At 39.5% G+C, this 18,274-nt stretch overlaps 1 pseudogene across 1 annotated transcript in view; it reads right to left on the minus strand.

Annotated features, from left to right (window-relative positions):
- Positions 1-15,606, minus strand: part of LOC308689051 (scavenger receptor cysteine-rich type 1 protein M130-like) — a 28,472-nt pseudogene extending 12,866 nt beyond the window's left edge. The window contains exons 1-12 of the transcript in view: positions 15,601-15,606; positions 14,392-14,439; positions 13,992-14,133; positions 12,504-12,818; positions 10,868-11,140; positions 9,819-9,983; positions 5,831-6,127; positions 5,532-5,671; positions 3,634-3,712; positions 1,887-2,183; positions 1,486-1,800; positions 1,076-1,390 (exon numbers count right to left, since the gene is read on the minus strand). The product of the transcript in view is annotated as a scavenger receptor cysteine-rich type 1 protein M130-like (transcript). The remainder of the gene's footprint in view (positions 1-1,075; positions 1,391-1,485; positions 1,801-1,886; positions 2,184-3,633; positions 3,713-5,531; positions 5,672-5,830; positions 6,128-9,818; positions 9,984-10,867; positions 11,141-12,503; positions 12,819-13,991; positions 14,134-14,391; positions 14,440-15,600) is intronic.
- Positions 15,607-18,274: the final 2,668 nt, after the last annotated feature.

The raw sequence follows: 18,274 nt of genomic DNA on the forward strand, positions 1-18,274 counted from the left end.
TGTCTGTTCCTGAGCCTGAGCCGGTGGTGTCTGTTCCAGTTCCTGAGCCGGTGGTGTCTGTTCCAGTTCCTGAGCCGGTGGTGTCTGTTCCAGTTCCTGAGCCGGTGGTGTCTGTTCCTGAGCCGGTGGTGTCTGTTCCAGTTCCTGAGCCGGTGGTGTCTGTTCCAGTTCCTGAGCCGGTGGTGTCTGTTCCTGAACCTGAGCCGGTGGGATCTGTTCCTGAGCCGGAGGTGTCTGTTCCAGTTCCTGAGCCGGTATCTGTTCCTGTGCCCTGGCCACCCGAGGGGTCGTCTCCGCCCTGGCCGCCCGAGGGGTCGTCTCCGCTCTGGCCGCCCAAGGGGTCGTCTCCGCCCTGGCCACCCGAGGGGTTGTCTCCGCCCTGGTCGCCCGAGGGAGAGTCTCCACCCTGGCCGCCTAATGAACTGTCATCTCCGACCCGGCTGCCAGATGAACTGTCACTCCCTGTCTCTGTTTCCCTCCATGGACCTGCCCCCCCCATCCCTCCCCCTGATCCTCCACCAGTCCACCTCTCGCCTGATTTTTTGTTTTGCCTGTCACGTCTTGGAGCGTCTGGTAGCCGCTCCGTAGAGGGGGGGTTATGTCACAGTGTCTGGGTTTGTTCCCTGGGTCTCCACTAGATGTCCTCCTTCCCCACGGTGTCTGTCACATTTGAACTACATTCCCCACGATCCTTGTCTCTTCATTGCACTCAGCTGTCCCTAGTCACTCATTATTACACTCAGCCTATTCCCCATTAGTATTGTCATTTACCTGTGTATTTATACCCTGTCTGTTTAGTATGTGTTACGAAGTCTTTGTTGTATGTCACTTACACTTCTTCAAGTCGGTTTCCTAGTTTGAGTTTGTTTTGTTCCTTGTTTATTTTGTTATATTGGACTGCTAACATGGATTTGGACCCCTGCATGGATGACGACGAATTGGATTGCCCTAATAAAGAAAGTGTTGTATTTGGATCCACCTGTTTCTCTCCCTTTCCTTGGTGTGTGGATCGTGACAGTCATATAATCAGTAAAAATAAAAACAAATAAAGAGACACTTAATATTAATACTTTACCATAGCATATTAGGCCCACATTATTGTCACTGGTGCAGTTGTGTTTGTGTGATGATGATATTAAACAGAATGAAATCTGAGACTCATTTCCTCTGCACTGAATCTCTTGTGTCCACATCTGAGCATCTCCTTTGCCAAAAGCATCTTCTCCCAGCACCTGTACAGGAGCCTCACAGTCCAGCTCTCTACACACAACCTCTGCATCCTGCTGGTCAAAGGCAGCGTCTCACACTGAGACCCAGGACTGATCATCAAGTATCTCTAACCTCCCAGAGCACAGGTGAGATCCGTTAACGAGTCTGGAAGGTTTATGACCTGTTTATATTACATGAACCACAAATTATTTTGTCAACACAAATTCTTGGGCAACAGGCGGAAACAACAAGTGTGGAATGCAAAGCGTCATTTACCTGAACAGATGACCCCGGCATCCAAACTGTGAGTACAGACATGTATACTCCATCCTGATGATCCACAGTTCTTCAGTGTTGACTCTGATCCAGCACATAAAATAGTATTCACCCAAATCGGTCCTGATCCTGGTCCAAAATGAGCATCACTCAGAGCATCTACAGGTTCTCCACAGTCCAGCTCTCTACACACCACTGCAGCATCAGCCAAATCCCAGAAGTCATGACACACTGTTCCCCACTGACCTCTATGATGAATCTCCACTGTACCAGCACAGCGACTGTTACCACCAACCAACCGCACATTTTTTTCACCTATATGTGACAAAGCAGGAGACTGTGAATAAAAGTAGGATATTTAATAGATATTACTCACATTTTATTTTATCTCTTACCAGCACACAGCAGCCCCTGGTCATCATCATGAGAACAGTTGTGTTTGTTTGATTGTGATGTTGGGCAGTTGTGAATCTGAGACTCATTTCCTCTACAATGACTCTCTTGTGTCCACATCTGAGCGTCTCCTTTGCCAAAAGCATCTTCTCCCAGCACCTGTACAGGAGCCCCACAGTCCAGCTCTCTACACACAACCTCTGCATCCTGCTGGTCAAAGGCAGTGTCACACACTGTGTACCAGGTGTTTCCATGAAAAATCTCCACTCTTCCAGAACAGTGAGAATCTCCAACAAGCCTGACACCTTAAGCAAAAGATTTAAAAAAAAGAAGAAACTACTTATATAAACTTTATCTATTTGTGTAATTCTTGTCATTCATTTTCTACCACAGAGAATCGTGTAAAAAAAAAGGAATAAGGTAAAATAATAATTAAATAACTAAAAATGTATCTCTCTTATATCCACTCTTTTCAACATACTGAAAGTTAATCAAGACTACCAAACTTGTACTTGTCGACTACCAAATTGACGAATGAACGAACAAATGAATAAATAAATCACCATTAAATATCATGCATTACTCACACAAAAGATACTAGATGTCATTTTATAAAATAAAGCACATGCCACATGGACCACCAAAAAAACAAAAACAAAACAAAATTTTGTGTTATACCGATGAAAGTCCTTCTGGCTTGGACCGAATTCTGGGTGAGCAAAAAAATAAAAAAACTTTCATTTTTGGATGAACTATCCCTTTATGATTGGTAGATCATAGGGGTCATGAATTGGGAAATGACAAATTTCCTTGATCATTTGATAGATCATTGTACTGTAAAAGTATTGTGTAAGAAACTGAACTCAAAAATTCCTTGTTAGTCCAAAAACAGCTTTTATTGAATCCAAGCTCAGAAAATGACTCATTTGGAATTATGTTGCATTATAACCATTATGTAATAGTGTGATGAAAGACTGCCTCTGCACAATTAAATCAACGCCTACTACTACATCACTGGGTCTTCGGATCCGCCCATTGGTGTGTTAGTGAGATGAGAAGAGAGATACAGGATTAATATCGATAGCTGTAATAGTAATAACGTAGTTCCATAGAGCAAATTCCACGTGTAATATGTATTTCACATGAAAGATATGGTTTGTCATTTGATGTAGGATAGTTCTGTAGTTCTGGTGTAAATAAGTGCTTATCAGTGTTGTCTGATAAAGAGCCACTTGGTTCGAACCGTCACCAGTGGTTAGAACATGAAATAAATATTTTTCTATGTTTGGAGCTGTAGTGTGCCAACTTTTCCCCCCAAATTTTTTTTTGTGGTTGAGCTCCCTCATTGAGCTTTTTTACCTGTTAGATGTGTGCACTTCTGTTGAATTTATATGCAAGATGCTAGCCAATCATAGCAGTGGCCATTTACATTCAAGCCTCACAGCAGACACGCCCCTTCCAACACACCCCTTTCATATCAGAGTGTTAAAATCAGGGTAGAAAATGGCCTTTGATTTCCAAATGATGTCAATTTTTGATGTAAAAATCATAATAACATTATCAGTGCACCTCAGGAAACATTAAAAAAATAATAAAAAATGCAGTTTATGACCCCTGTAATAATATTTAAAAAAAATGGTGGGATTTGGAGCAGCTAACCTGAGCAAATGACTCCCGCATCTTTAGAGTGATCACAGTCATAAAAACCCCACCGTATTGATATACAGTACTTCAGAGTTGATTCCGATCCAGTACATAACATAAGATTTGTCCAAATTGGTCCTGATCCTGGACCAAAATGAGCATCACCCAGAGCATCTACAGGTTCTCCACAGTCCAGGGGCCTCATGTACAAAGACTTGCGTTGAATTCATACTAAAACATTGCGTACGGACAAAGCTGTAAATGTGCGTACGCACAAAAAAATCCAGATGTATGAATCTCTGCGTACGAAGGATCCCACGCATATTCTCTTTGTACATCCCAATTAACGTAAATTTGAGCGCACATGCACGAGCACAACGTCCCACCCAGTCTCCTCCCTTAATTAAACTAATTTAAATATGGTAATGAGTCCACTTTGGCAAAAGAAAACAGTAAGAAAATGACGGCAAGAAATTAAACTTTACAGAAAGTGAATTGGAGGTGCTACTATCGGAGGTAGAAACGAAAAAAAAAAAAAGTTTGGAACTTTGTCCTCCGGAATTAATAACAAAAGGAAAAAAATATGAGTGGGAGAGTTTGGCTGATGCCGTCAATGCGGTGGGATCGTCGTACTGTAGAGTAGACTGAGTACAGTTGAGACACTTTTTGCGTTTTGATTTTTCACACAAAAATAGACATTGAAAAGAAGTGAATTTCCACATGACACGCCACATGATTACATTAGCTTGTAGACTAAGATATTATCAATCAATAATACCCACAAGTAGTTTTTATTTTAAATATAAGGTGCTTTTTGTCTCAACTTTGTCTCAACTGTACCCATATGTGGTACACTTGAGACAGTGCATGGTACAGTTGAGGGACCCATTTCTAATGTCGTGAAGGTAACTAACCATTCATGGTAAATATAAAAAATAAAGACAAATAGAAAAGAAAATAACAACTGGGGCAACATTTTTGTTTATTCATCCATTTATATTCATTCATTTTATTTAAATTAGCACTGGTTAAAATGTATAAAGCAGGAACAAGATATGTAACAATATTTATTTATAATACACAGTTTAAATATCACACATATCAAATTGTATTTTCATTTGCGTCCTATGCTGGCTACATGATTGCTGGCTGAACAACTAAACAGTGTGTTTTAGAACTCTATCGGGGGTACAGTTGGTACATGTGTGTCTCAACTATACCCCGCTGGCCACCTCGCACATTTCTCTAGATTTTGCAATTACCTTGCATGACACAATACCATGAAATATGCCCGTTTTTAGGGCACAGAATAACGTTTGTGGTGATACCAGTTACGTTTAACAGTCACATAAGGATAATAAGCTAGTCATTGTGGAGAGCGCATGGTGAAGTGAACGTCATATCTTAGAAAAAAAAAAGTTTTTCCGATTTCTTCGGATCGGAGATGTGTCCGTTGTTCAAATTTCCCACGATCAAAGAGGACACTAATACGCACGTGCACAGCAAAAATACAACTTGTTATTTAAGCAAGTTATTTAAGGTGTCTCAACTGTACACAGTCTACTCTAAATTACCTTAAAAAGAAATGGTCTGATATAAAGGTGGACATTAAAACCAAAGCTGCCATAGAATAAGGGTTGTATCATTTTGCATAATATGCTTTTATATGTTCTTACTTAATTCCATAATTGATAGAATATTTTCATAAGGCTCGTGTGACAATATATGTCATTTATTTTATAAATTGCAAATTAATAGCAATGTTTCCCACAGGTGGTGGTGCGATAGACTTGTAGAACAATTCGTTGTGTAATGTTTGCAACTTCACTTCATTGCCTGTAAGAGTCGCCAACGGACAAAAACAGTGAGAAATATACGTACGCCAGACATGAAATTGGCGTGGAGGAACGCACATTCTCGCGTTAATTTCACTGTTAGTACATACGACCGTGAGCGTGAAAGCTGCCGTACGCAAAGTTTTTGTGCGTACGCAAGATTGATACATGAGGCCCCAGCTCTCTACACTGCACTGCAGCTTCAGTCATATCCCAGTCCTCATGACACACTGTTCCCCACTGTCCTCTATGAAGAACCTCCACTCTACCAGCACAGCGACTGGGACCACCAACCAGCCTTACTCTCAAATTATCTATATAGTGAATAGCAAGAGCCAAGAAAAAGATATTGACAAGGGAATGCATCAGACAGAGAGGAAAAAACTATTGTGAAGTTAATATGTATTCAACATTTACGGGAATTAAATTTGATTTTACTTGCTTAAATTTGAAAAAACTGCTCAAACCTGCACACATCAGTCCAACACCGTTGTCATCGGAACAATTGTGTTGGTGTGATGCTGATGTTGGACAGAGGTGAATCTGAGACTCATTTCCTTTGCACTGAATCTCTTGTGTCCACATCTGAGCGTCTCCTTTGCCAAAAGCATCTTCTCCCAGCACCTGTACAGGAGCCCCACAGTCCAGCTCTCTACACACAACCTCTGCATCCTGCTGGTCAAAGGCAGCGTCACACACTGAAACCCACGACTGATCATCAAGTATCTCTAACCTCCCAGAGCAGCGAGAACCTCCAACCAGCCGGACTCCTGAATGAACATAAGAAAAGCCTTTGAATTAGTGAATGAAACTTACATCAGTTATTTTATTTTTCTTAATCTTTTAAAACAAAATACAAATAAAACATAGGGAATTTCTTTGTAAAATGTGCCTTTTTCAAAAATAAATAAATTAACCTATATTAAAACTAAGCTACAAAAATGTCTCTTTCCAAAAAAAAAGAAAAAGATTATTAATGATTTTGAATAATTATGGTTTGCTGACATCCCTGTTTTTTGTATGTTAATTAATGCATTATATACATACGCTACAGTTCAAAAATGTGAAATCACTTTCAAAAAGTTATATCTTTAAGGAAAAATTATGCTCTTACCAAATTGATAAAAAAAAATACAGTAAAAACATTTGGGTAGCACTTTATTTTACAGTCGTGTTTCACATGTACATACTGTGATTTTTTTTAAAATCATAACTAAAAAAAAAAATGTTCTTGCAGGATTAACATTTATATGCCTTTAGAACAAAATGTACCAACACTTTTTGAAATTACGGAAGCATTTGGACATGGCTAGCGGCTAACTAAATATAACAAAATATAATGAGTCATGTTACCTTGGCCATGTACTGTACCTATTCTATATAAATTGTTAGAATATTAAATTATTATATAATATAATTCTTAGGCTAGGTTTTTCAATGTGGTTAGAGTAGCTGGGTCATTCTCTAATTTAGGGTACATTTCATGTCAGCAAAAAAGCACAAAAGCACTGTCCTTTCTCAGTGGAACATTAAGTGTCTCAATATAGTATATTAATTCAGTGTTACATATCTGTTATCTGCAGAGCTTAAATATTAACTGTTTTTACATTTTTTTAAATTAAAAACATGTTTTTACTTCAGAGTTTGTCAACTATGTTACGGACAAACAGGGTGTTATACAAACCATTCAGTTCAGTCTTGCACTTGAAATTAAATGCAATTTAGAAGGCTCTTGAGTCTATTTCTGCCACACATACAATTGTTATTTAAAAGGATTTTCATAATCAACCTTTTTTTAAAGATGAACATGCAATGCGTTTATAACTGTCCTTATGGACCAGGATGTTTTTCATCATAAATCTCCATTAAAGTTATTTTTGATCATTAAAAAAATGTTATAGTAAACTCGAATCTATGCAAATAAGTAGAATGCTTAAAAATGTCAGAAACATCAATATTGGCTATTTTAACTTTAAAAATCTAAGTGTAACCTAGGTGACAATGAAAATCACACGGTTGACACTAGTAACCTAGTTGACTGGACATATTGTTAACCATGGAAAACATTTTATTCATGAGACAGAATTTAATTAGCAAAGTTACTTTCGGTGAAAACCTCTTTTATTTTAAATGTAGAATAATTAAACAGTACAGAAATGCACATAATTCCACAGAGAATACATTGAAATGCACACTAACAACAAACAAACAAAACTTTCAATTCACAAAGACATGTGATGTAAAATCATTCTTTATGCATTCAAAAATCTGAAATGATCAAACACTACACATAAATTCATGGGAAATTGAATATAGAGTGATCAGGAAATAGCTAGAGGTCAGAGGAGAATGGGCCGACTGATTCAAGCTGATAGAAGAGCAACTTTGACTGAAATAACCACTCGTTACAACCGAGGTATGCAGCAAAGCATTTGTGAAGCCACAACACACACAACCTTGAGGCGGATGGGCTACAACAGCAGAAGACTCCACCGGGTACCACTCATCTCCACTACAAATAGGAAAAAGCAGGCTGGTGGTGGTGGTGGTGTAATGGTGTGGGGGATGTTTTCTTGGTACACTTTAGGCCCCTTAGTGCCAATTGGGCATCGTTTAAATGCCACGGCCTACCTGAGCATTGTTTCTGACCATGTCCATCCCTTTATGACCACCATGTACCCATCCTCTGATGGCTACTTCCAGCAGGATAATGCACCATGTCACAAAGCTCGAATCATTTCAAATTGGTTTCTTGAACATGACAATGAGTTCACTGTAGTAAAATGGCCCCCACAGTCACCAGATCTCAACTCAATGGTGGAACGGGAGCTTCGTGCCCTGGATGTGCATCCCACAAATCTCCATCAACTGCAAGATGCTATCCTATCAATTATGGGCCAACATTTCTAAAGAATGCTTTCAGCACCTTGTTGAATCAATGCCACGTAGAATTAAGGCAGTTCTGAAGGCGAAAGGGGGTCAAACACAGTATTAGTATGGTGTTCCTAATAATCCTTTAGATAAGTGTGTATATATATATATATATATATATATATATATATATATATATATATATATTATATATATATATGTATGTGTGTGTGTGTGTGTGTGTGTGTGTGTGTGTGTGTGTGTGTGTGTGTGTTCAGTCCATATAAATAACATAGAAACAATTAATGATCATGATATGCCATAGAGCACTGATGTAACTTAGTTGAAAGATAGTTGACCGTAACTTAGTTGACCATAACTTAGTTGACAATTTCCATATTTTTTCCCCATAATAGAAATGGTGGACCTAGCCTAGCTAACCACATGTCATTTTTTTGAGCAGGTTAATGTAAGAATTCAACACAAAATTTCATTATAATAAATAAAACAATTTAGCCATGACGATGTACATAACATAGTTGATGGTTAATAATACGGCCATTGACAATATGCTTTTCTACATCAAATATTGAAAAAACTGAGAGGAGACTCACCATGGTGTGTTTGAAATGGCCTCCACAGAGGAAAATGATATGACATGGTGCTGGTCACATGGTCTTGGGACAAACCATTTTTGAGTTGCTGGGGGAGGTTTTGTTCGTAACATAGTTGACCAACATTTTGTGGACACGAATAAATTCATATTTTTTAAGTATTTAAATAAATAACTTATATTTGAAACTATTATTTTCCTTTAATATTAAGACTTTTGTAAAAGATTGTAAAAAGAATTGATTTATTTTAATGATTTTAATGGATGTTTTTGGACCCTCAACTTTCTCACATTGAAATCGGACATGGACAAAACTGTACATTTAGGGCCATAATGACACATTTTAAGCAAAATGAGGAATATATTGCACATATTGTCTGTGTAATGTTATTTCATGAAGCAAGTTTACACATAAAATGCAATTTGTTTGAAGAAATTTGACTGTATAAGTATATTTAACATCAGTGGACATGCAGTGTACCCTAAATTATAGAATCACCCAGCTACATATTGGCATCAGGGGTCGCCGACACAGTCAGAGTGGCAGTCACCTGAGGATAATATTGGAGTTGTCGGGGACACCTAGTTTAAATAAAGTCAGGTGCATACTTCCTGTAGTTATTTAAATAACATGGTAATAAGGTACTAGCCCTGAACCGACCCCTAAACTTCAGTATTTGCATTCTCTGTTTGTTCTCATCTATTTTATGTCCAAATGGTAAAATAGGCATTAAGTAAAAAAAATTAAAAAAAAAAAAAAAAACTCCACTCTATATCTATGACTGCTTTTGACGGCTGTTTTTCTATAATAACACAAAACATTTAGCTTACCTGAACAAATGACTTGAGCACTCTTATTAAGACACTCGTCATGAATACTCGATTGCATGGATCCACATTTCTTAAGTGTAGACTCTGGATTTTTTTTTGATTTTTTATTAAGTTTGGTCCTGATCCAAGTCCAAACTGAGCATCACCCAGAGCATCTACAGGTTCTCCACAGTCCAGCTCTCTACACACCACTGCAGCATCAGCCAAATCCCAGCCAACTCCACACACTGTTCCCCACTGACCTCTATGAAGAACCTCCACTCTACCAGCACACCGACTGCTACCATTTACCAGTCTCACATTCCTTTGGTCTGTAACAGAGAGAGACAGAGAGCGAGAGAGTGAGAGATTGGTCTCTTGACAAATTTATGACACTAAAAATATGGCACCACCGTAACACCAAGCCATTTCAAAAGCTCTCTCATTGATTAATAAAAATGAATCATAGTTTTTGTCAAGTAGCATAAACAGCCATTTTTGATTCTACCAAAATGAAATTAAACATCTGAAATTTATGGTTTTGTACATCTGAAATAAAAAAATAAATGAATGCAATGAGAAAACCTAATTTAAAGATTTAAATCAAATTATTAATGTAAAACTGATTTTAAAGAACCACCGGTAACACTTTATATAACTCATTTATTAATACCATTAGTCAATGATGAACTAAACATTTACAAAACATGACTATATGTTTATAAATTATTAATAAGTGATATACTAACATTTTATGAATGTTTTGTTAATGTTCAGTTATGAGTCATTTATAAATTATTACCTGATTGTTATTATAAAGTGTTAACCCCAGCCCAACCTTTGAATTGCATTCATTTATCAGTTTACTTTATCCACTTTTTGATCGTGCAGAATCGAAAGTTCATGCTTTCAGACAGGTTCGTTGCTGGTTAGTTGCTGATTTGTCTGCTTCCAAGCTCTGGTCACAAGGCTACTCTTAACAATGAATCTTATCTATCTTAATGCACAAAAAACAACAAACATTGGAAAATTAGAAAATACACTATAGGATAAGAGCTGTGGTCACATGTACTCACACTCACCACACTTTGCCCAATCACTCCCAGCATGCACTCAGAAAGAGAGAGTTGGAGAGAGGCAACATAATTAAAACAGCATTTTAATAAATAATGCAATTAACTCCTACCATTACAAAGCAAGCCAATGTTGTGTTTACAAGAACAGTTGTGTTTGTGTGATTGTGATGTTGAACAGAGGTGAATCTGAGACTCATTTCCTCTGCACTGAATCTCTTGTGTCCACATCTGAGCGTCTCCTTTGCCAAAAGCATCTTCTCCCAGCACCTGTACAGGAGCCCCACAGTCCAGCTCTCTACACACAACCTCTGCATCCTGCTGGTCAAAGGCAGCGTCACACACTGAAACCCACGACTGATCATCAAGTATCTCTAACCTCCCAGAGCAACGAGAACCTCCAACCAGACGGACTCCTAAATAAGACACAGTCAACAAAAAACAAGGCATATACAGTATATTTATATATTCATTTATGAAGATCATAATTTGCCAACTCAATTTTATTTTGGTCTTTGAATGACTGCATAGTGAAAGGTTCAGTGCTATGCATAAGTTTAGGCACCCATACTAAAGTTGACTAAAAAGAGGAATAAAAAAATCATCTTTTGGAAACTGAACTTAATGCCTTAATTTAAAAAATTAGGAAAAATCCAACCTTTAAGGACACCAATTTTCTTTGTGAATGAATAATGTATCGTAAATAAATAAATGTTCTTCCTTAAAATACAGGGTGCATAAGTTTGGACACCCCTATGTTAAATTCCCATAGAGGCAGGCAGATTTTTATTTTTAAGTATTTAAAAAAAAAAAAAAATTTAGGATACTATGCATCCTGATAAAGTTCCCTTGGCCTTTGGAATTAAAATAGCCCCACATCATCACATAGCCTTCACCATACCTAGAGATTGGCATGGTTTTATTTCAGTTAGCCTAAAAGCTAGTTTGATTTGCATTGAGAGATGATCTTATGGAAAGTACCCATGCCAATCTCTAGGTATGGTGAAGGCTGTGTGATGATGTGGGGCTATTTTAATTCCAAAGGCCAAGGGAACTTTATCAGGATGCATAGTATCCTAAAAAAAAATAAAAATAAAATACTTAAAAATAAAAATCTGCCTGCTTCTATGGGAATTTAACATAGAGGTGTCCAAACTTATGCACCCTGTATTTTAAGGAAGAACATTTATTTATTTACGATACATTATTCATTCACAAAGAAAATTGGTGTCCTTAAAGGTTGGATTTTTCCATTAAGGCATTAAGTTCAATTTCCAAAAGATGATTTTTTTTATTCCTCTTTTTAGTCAACTTTAGCATGGGTGCCTAAACTTATGCATAGCACTGTATATGTTGAAGGGATACTCCACTTTAAAATGAAAATTCTGTCATCATATACTCACCCTCATATTGTTTCAATCCTTTATGAATTTCTTTCTTCTGCTGAACAGAAAGGAAGATATTTAGAAGAATATCAGTAACCAGACAGTTTCTGGTCTCATTGACTTCCATAGTATATTTTCCTACTATGGAAGTCAATGAGACCAGAAACTGTCTAGTTACTCACATTCTTCTAAATATATTCCATTCTGTTCAGCAGAAGAAAGAAATTCATACAGGTTTGAAACAACATGAGGGTGAGTATATGATGACAGAATTTTCATTTTAAAGTGGAGTATCCCTTTAACAAAAAATTTAAATTAACTTAAGTTTTAGAAACTGATATGGACACACAAATCTCTTACAGAAATATGACTTAGAATATGTAAAATAGTTTACCTGAGCAGATGACTCCAGCATCTTTACTATGATTACAGTTGCGTTTATCCCAACCCAGTGACCCACAGTTCTTCACTGTAGACTCTGATCCAGTACACATGACATAACTCATCCAGACTGGTCCTGATCCTGGTCCAAAATGAGCATCACCCAGAGCATCTACAGGTTCTCCATAGTCCAGCTCTCTACACACCACTGCAGCATCTTTAAGGTCCCAGAAATCATCACACACTGTTCCCCACTGACCTCTATGAAGAACCTCCACTCTACCAGCACAGCGACTGTGACCACCAACCAGCCTCACATTCACACTGTCTAAATATTAAGCAGAAGCAAAAGAAAGATGAAGAAACTAAAGAGAGTGCAGGGCTGGATATCTTTAGCTATTAAAATGATATTGTATAAAGGAATTGCAAAATAGGTGCCATGCATTATTCTTTTTTCAGTCAACATGAAGGACTGCGATGTCTGTATGGTTATACACTGATGAGCTAAAACATTATGACCATTCATAGGTGAAGCAAATATCATTGATCATCTCCTAACAAGGCCACATAATAAGGTCTAGGTAAATTAGATGGTAATAAAACAATAAATTCTTGTAATCAATGTGTTTGATGTAAATAGGCAGGAATAAAGATCTAAGCGAATTTGACAAGAGCCAAATTGTTATGGCAAGGCGACTGCGTCAGAATATATTGTGGGTTACTCACAGCATCAGCATGGGTGAGAATTTACCAACAGCGGTCCGAGGGAGGGACAAACCAAAAACCGGCGACAGGGTGTTGGCACCCAAGGCTCACTGATGCACAAGGGCAACGAATGCCATCCTGTCTGGTCCAACAGAAGGTCTACTGTGACACAAGTCACACAAAATGTTAATGGGCATGCGAGCATCGGAATTGGACCTTGGAGCAGTGGAAGAAGGTCGTCTGGTCCGATGAGTCCTGTTTTCTTTTAAATCACGTGGATGGCCATGTACGTGTGCACCGTTTACCTGGGGAAGTGATGACACCAGGATGCACTGTGGGACATTGACAAGTTTGATGCTCTGGGCAATGTTCTGCTGCGAAACTCTGGGTCAGGACATTATTGTGGACGTAATTTTGATACGTGCTACCTACCAAAATACCGTTGCAGCCTATTAAGCAGGTGGTCATGTAATGTTTTGGCTCATCTGTGTATTGCGATGATGCAGTTAACATGCAGTTAAATAGTTTTGACCAGAGAAAACGTGTACAAAATGACATACTTTTTTTGCCATGTGAAAATTGAGCAGAGATCTAATGAAAACAAGACAGGAAAAAATAATAATAATGCATGCCTCTTAGGGTTTCTGTAGAAAAAATCCTTATTATCCATTATTATTATATTATATTATCCATTTGTCATTTGAGACACCACATGACAGTCAAGCTTAATTTTAAGTAATTAAAATACAAAATAATCTTTAAATAAGTTAATCTGTTTCATTTCATGTCTACTTACCAGCTGTGATGAGTATTATAACTGAAGACAGTAAAATGAGTGTCAGGCATCTCTCCATCTCTCTCTGCTTGATTAATTCAACATCCAGTACAAGCTTCTCCGCACTGATGATACAGAAGAACAGGCGTCCTCTCTCAGCCCCCTTAATGAGACAGAAAGAGGTTCAAAACCCTCCAATCACACTCGCTGTTACCTTATTAGACAGAACAGAGGAAATCATCAAACAACTTCAGTGACAAATCAGACCAGGCTTTTATGACTTTCTCCATATATATCTAACAGTCAGTGCTAATGAACTCCTCCTCCCCAACCATCAAGAGGGGATGCAGAAACACACACACACACACACACACACACACACACACACACACACACACACACACACACACACACAGCTTACAGGAGACAGGAAACTCTCCAGTTTATTTACAGCCTCAAAGCCCAACACCTGCAGAGAAGAGATAAAAGCACTGATAACTAACTCTGAACACTGTCTATTAGAAATGTTAGTATGACATTAACAAGTAACAAAACAGCCATTAAAAATTTAAATGTTAAGCAAGAGCACAGTGCACAAGTAAGCCTTTATTAAACTAACGAAAGGCAGAAAAGACCCTTAAACTATTTCTCATTAAAGCTAATTTTGTCAAAGCTTTCATATAAATGTATCAAAAACATTCTTGTAACTATTGTGAAATGTACCTAATTTAACCAAAAGTGGTTTCTTTCAGGTAGCCCACAAAAACCATAATTATCAGTGAAGATAAACATGTTGTTCACCTTGTGACCTGCAGACAGAGCCAGTGAACTACATTTCTGCTAAAGCACCTTGTTTTGCAAAATCATACTTCCACAGAAGTGACAGGCGTTGTATATTTAATATGGGCTGAGTATGGATCTATATTGAGACACTTTAGTAAGGATGCACACACACACACACACACACACACACACAAACACACACACACACACACACACACACACACACACACACACACACACACACACACACACACACACACACACACACACACACACACACACACACACACACACACACACACACCTGCCAGAGGCGGGCTGGTTCTTCATCAGGACGGATTTACGGACTTACGCTAGCCGTCACTGTTGTTCTGCCTCTGGATATAGTCCAATCCGGGTGATAATTTTTTTTTTTTTTTACAGTCTATGGTGATAATTGATCAAACTTTAAAACACATGAAGTTTCCAGCTATAAGTAAGGAAAATTCCTTAAAGGTATAGCGGAGGATTTTTTTACTTCCGGGTGGAATGCCTATATTGGTCCTCCTAATTGTCAATCATTCTGGTGAATCAATCAAACTTTTCAAAAAGTGGAGAGGGCGGGTCTTATCTAAAATTCGGAAAGATCCTCCGCTATACCTTTAAAATTGAAATGGACACAAGAAAAAACACGTTAACTCTTTCTACAGCATGGCAAGAAGTTGTCATGATTCTGCCTTGTGTTTTAGTAGTTCTCTAGTCTTGTGGCAGGATCATGACAAACCCATGTTTTGTGTACAAGCGATTGGTCATTAGTTTGGCCATGTGCTTGTGTTGTCTCGTTTCCCAGCCCCGCCCTCCTTGTTACCCTCATTTAGTAATTATCTCCTCCTAATTATCACCTGTTTCCCTCATTAGTTTGTCCCTATTTAATCCCCTTGTGTTTGCTATCCTTTGTCGGTTCATTGTGAAATGTTTATCTATGCTTGTTGTTGCTGTGAATACCTTGTCTAGAGTTTTTGTTAGTGAAGTTTATTGTCTTTATATAGTTAAGCCTTGTCAGTCTAGTCACCCGTTACCTGTGTTGTTTTGCCCCCTTGTGGGTTTTGTTTTCTGTTTTATATAAATAAATCCTGTTTGTATTGTGTACTGTCTGCGCTTGGGTTCATCTTGTTGCACGCCTGTGACAGAATGAACCGACCACAACTGAACCCAGCAGACAGTTTGTCCTCGTCCCTTCAGTCTCCAGCGGACCCTCTGGAGGATTGGTGGCTCAAGGCCATCTCCGACTCCAAGATGGGAAAACTGCCAATTCCTCCCCAGGAAGAACGATCTCTAAATGAGTATGCCCGGGTCGTGGAGGAGAGGAGGTGTTTTTTACCTGAGAGCCTCCTTAATCGCTACCTCATTGCGGGCCTTAATGATATCCCCCCTCTGGCTAAACGGGAGAGGCTGGTCTGTCGTCCTTTCCAGGAGATGGTGGCCCACCTGTCACGGAGAGACCCGCCCAGTGCCACTAGCCCACTTCCACCTGGCATGCTGCCCGTGATCCCGGAGGGTCGTGTTCTTGCCGTGGCTACGCTGGGGGACCAGACTGTTTTCTCCACTACTCCCGAAGTGGCTACTCTTCGCGGCAAGCGGGGAAGACGGCTGTCCTGGGAGTCCGCATCAGAGGCCTCATCAACGGAGTCTACACCTCCCGGGACTGTCTTCCCAGCGCCTGTTCCAATTCCCGCGGAACTCCATAGAGTCACCAGTCCAGCTACAGCCTCGGTACCACGGCCCAGAAGGAAGAAGAGGAGGAGAGGAACCTCCCAACCGTCGTCCTTGCCTGGTCCTGAGCCTGCTGCAGCCGTGAGCGCTGTCCCAGAACCCGCTGCAGCAGTGGGGAAACAGACTGTGGTGAGTGCGGCAGAGAGGTCCGTGGCCGATTCAGCTGCCAAAGAGGTTTTGCGGTCTGTTTCTGCCGATACCTTATCTAAGTACCTCGAGAGCCTAGTCCGGATCTTGGAGGTCCCTGTCAAGGCTGCAGCGGAGAGCGCCGTGCCCCAGACTGCAGCGGAGAGCGCCGTGTCCAAGTCGGCAGCGGAGAGACCCCCTGTTCCTCCTGTTCCCCCTGTTGCCGCCCCTGTTGTGAATTCCCCTGTTCCCAAGACCCTGTGTGTTTCCTCAGCCACCCCTGTCACAACTAAGCCCCGGACTGTTCCCCCCAGAACCCCTCCTCATGGTTCCCTGTCCCAGTCATCCCGCATTCCTCGTCCTAAGCCCCCTTCCCGTGAACCCAAGACCCCCAGTTCACCTATCCACCCTGGACTTTTCCCCAAGGACACTGTGTTTCCCCTACCTCCCCTTCCTTGTTTGTTTTTTCTTATTTTTCACCCCAACCCTGTTATTGTTTATTCTTGTTTGCCACTGTTGTTGTTCGTCATGTTTTGCTGGTTTGTGTCTTTGTCTCAGTCGGTCATGTCTCGTGTTTAATGTCCTCTTGAGGAGCGTCTGGTAGCCGCTCCTTAAGGGGGGGGGGGTTCTGTCATGATTCTGCCTTGTGTTTTAGTAGTTCTCTAGTCTTGTGGCAGGATCATGACAGACCCATGTTTTGTGTACAAGCGCTTGGTCATTAGTTTGGCCATGTGCTTGTGTTGTCTCGTTTCCCAGCCCCGCCCTCCTTGTTACCCTCATTTAGTAATTATCTCCTCCTAATTATCACCTGTTTCCCTCATTAGTTTGTCCCTATTTAATCCCCTTGTGTTTGCTATCCTTTGTCGGTTCATTGTGAAATGTTTATCTATGCTTGTTGTTGCTGCTGTGAATACCTTGTCTAGAGTTTTTGTTAGTGAAGTTTATTGTCTTTATATAGTTAAGCCTTGTCAGTCTAGTCACCCGTTACCTGTGTTGTTTTGCCCCCTTGTGGGTTTTGTTTTCTGTTTTATATAAATAAATCCTGTTTGTATTGTGTACTGTCTGCGCTTGGGTTCATCTTGTTGCACGCCCGTGACAGAAGTGGTAGGCTACATAAGTACATAAGTACATAATCTCATTCTATTTGCTCAGTATATAATTTTTAGTATGTAGTAACTTCTAAAGACAGGCGGACAAGGGAGACAATGAGCATTTTAGACTGCAATGTGTTAGTCTTGTCTTCCAATAAATGGCAGCAAAACACATATTCCAGAAACGAGATAAGCGTCTTGTTCTTGTTTTACGGCAGGAGAGAGTGTCTTCATGTTGATACTGGAACCAGAATTGTTCGGTTCTTTCTCATAATGAAAATTCTGTATGATTGTTTCTGGTCGAACAGACATTTTTATTGTTTAAATATTTTGGTTAAAAGACTAATATTAAACAATTTAAGCCCTACATCAACAGTCATCAATATATTAATGACTGATAGAGGGCTGAATGATGGGAAGATTGATAAATTAATGACAAAACGTGGATTTATCAACACTTAATTAAGAGAAGGCCATAATGACAATTTAGACAAGCTGGTACAAGCTAGAGACATGTTTAGCCTTCTGTGTTTATACAGCAATTATGTGAAT

Source organism: Scardinius erythrophthalmus, assembly GCF_964197995.2.
Source record: "Scardinius erythrophthalmus genome assembly, chromosome: 4".
Classification (NCBI taxonomy): Eukaryota; Metazoa; Chordata; class Actinopteri; order Cypriniformes; family Leuciscidae; genus Scardinius; species Scardinius erythrophthalmus.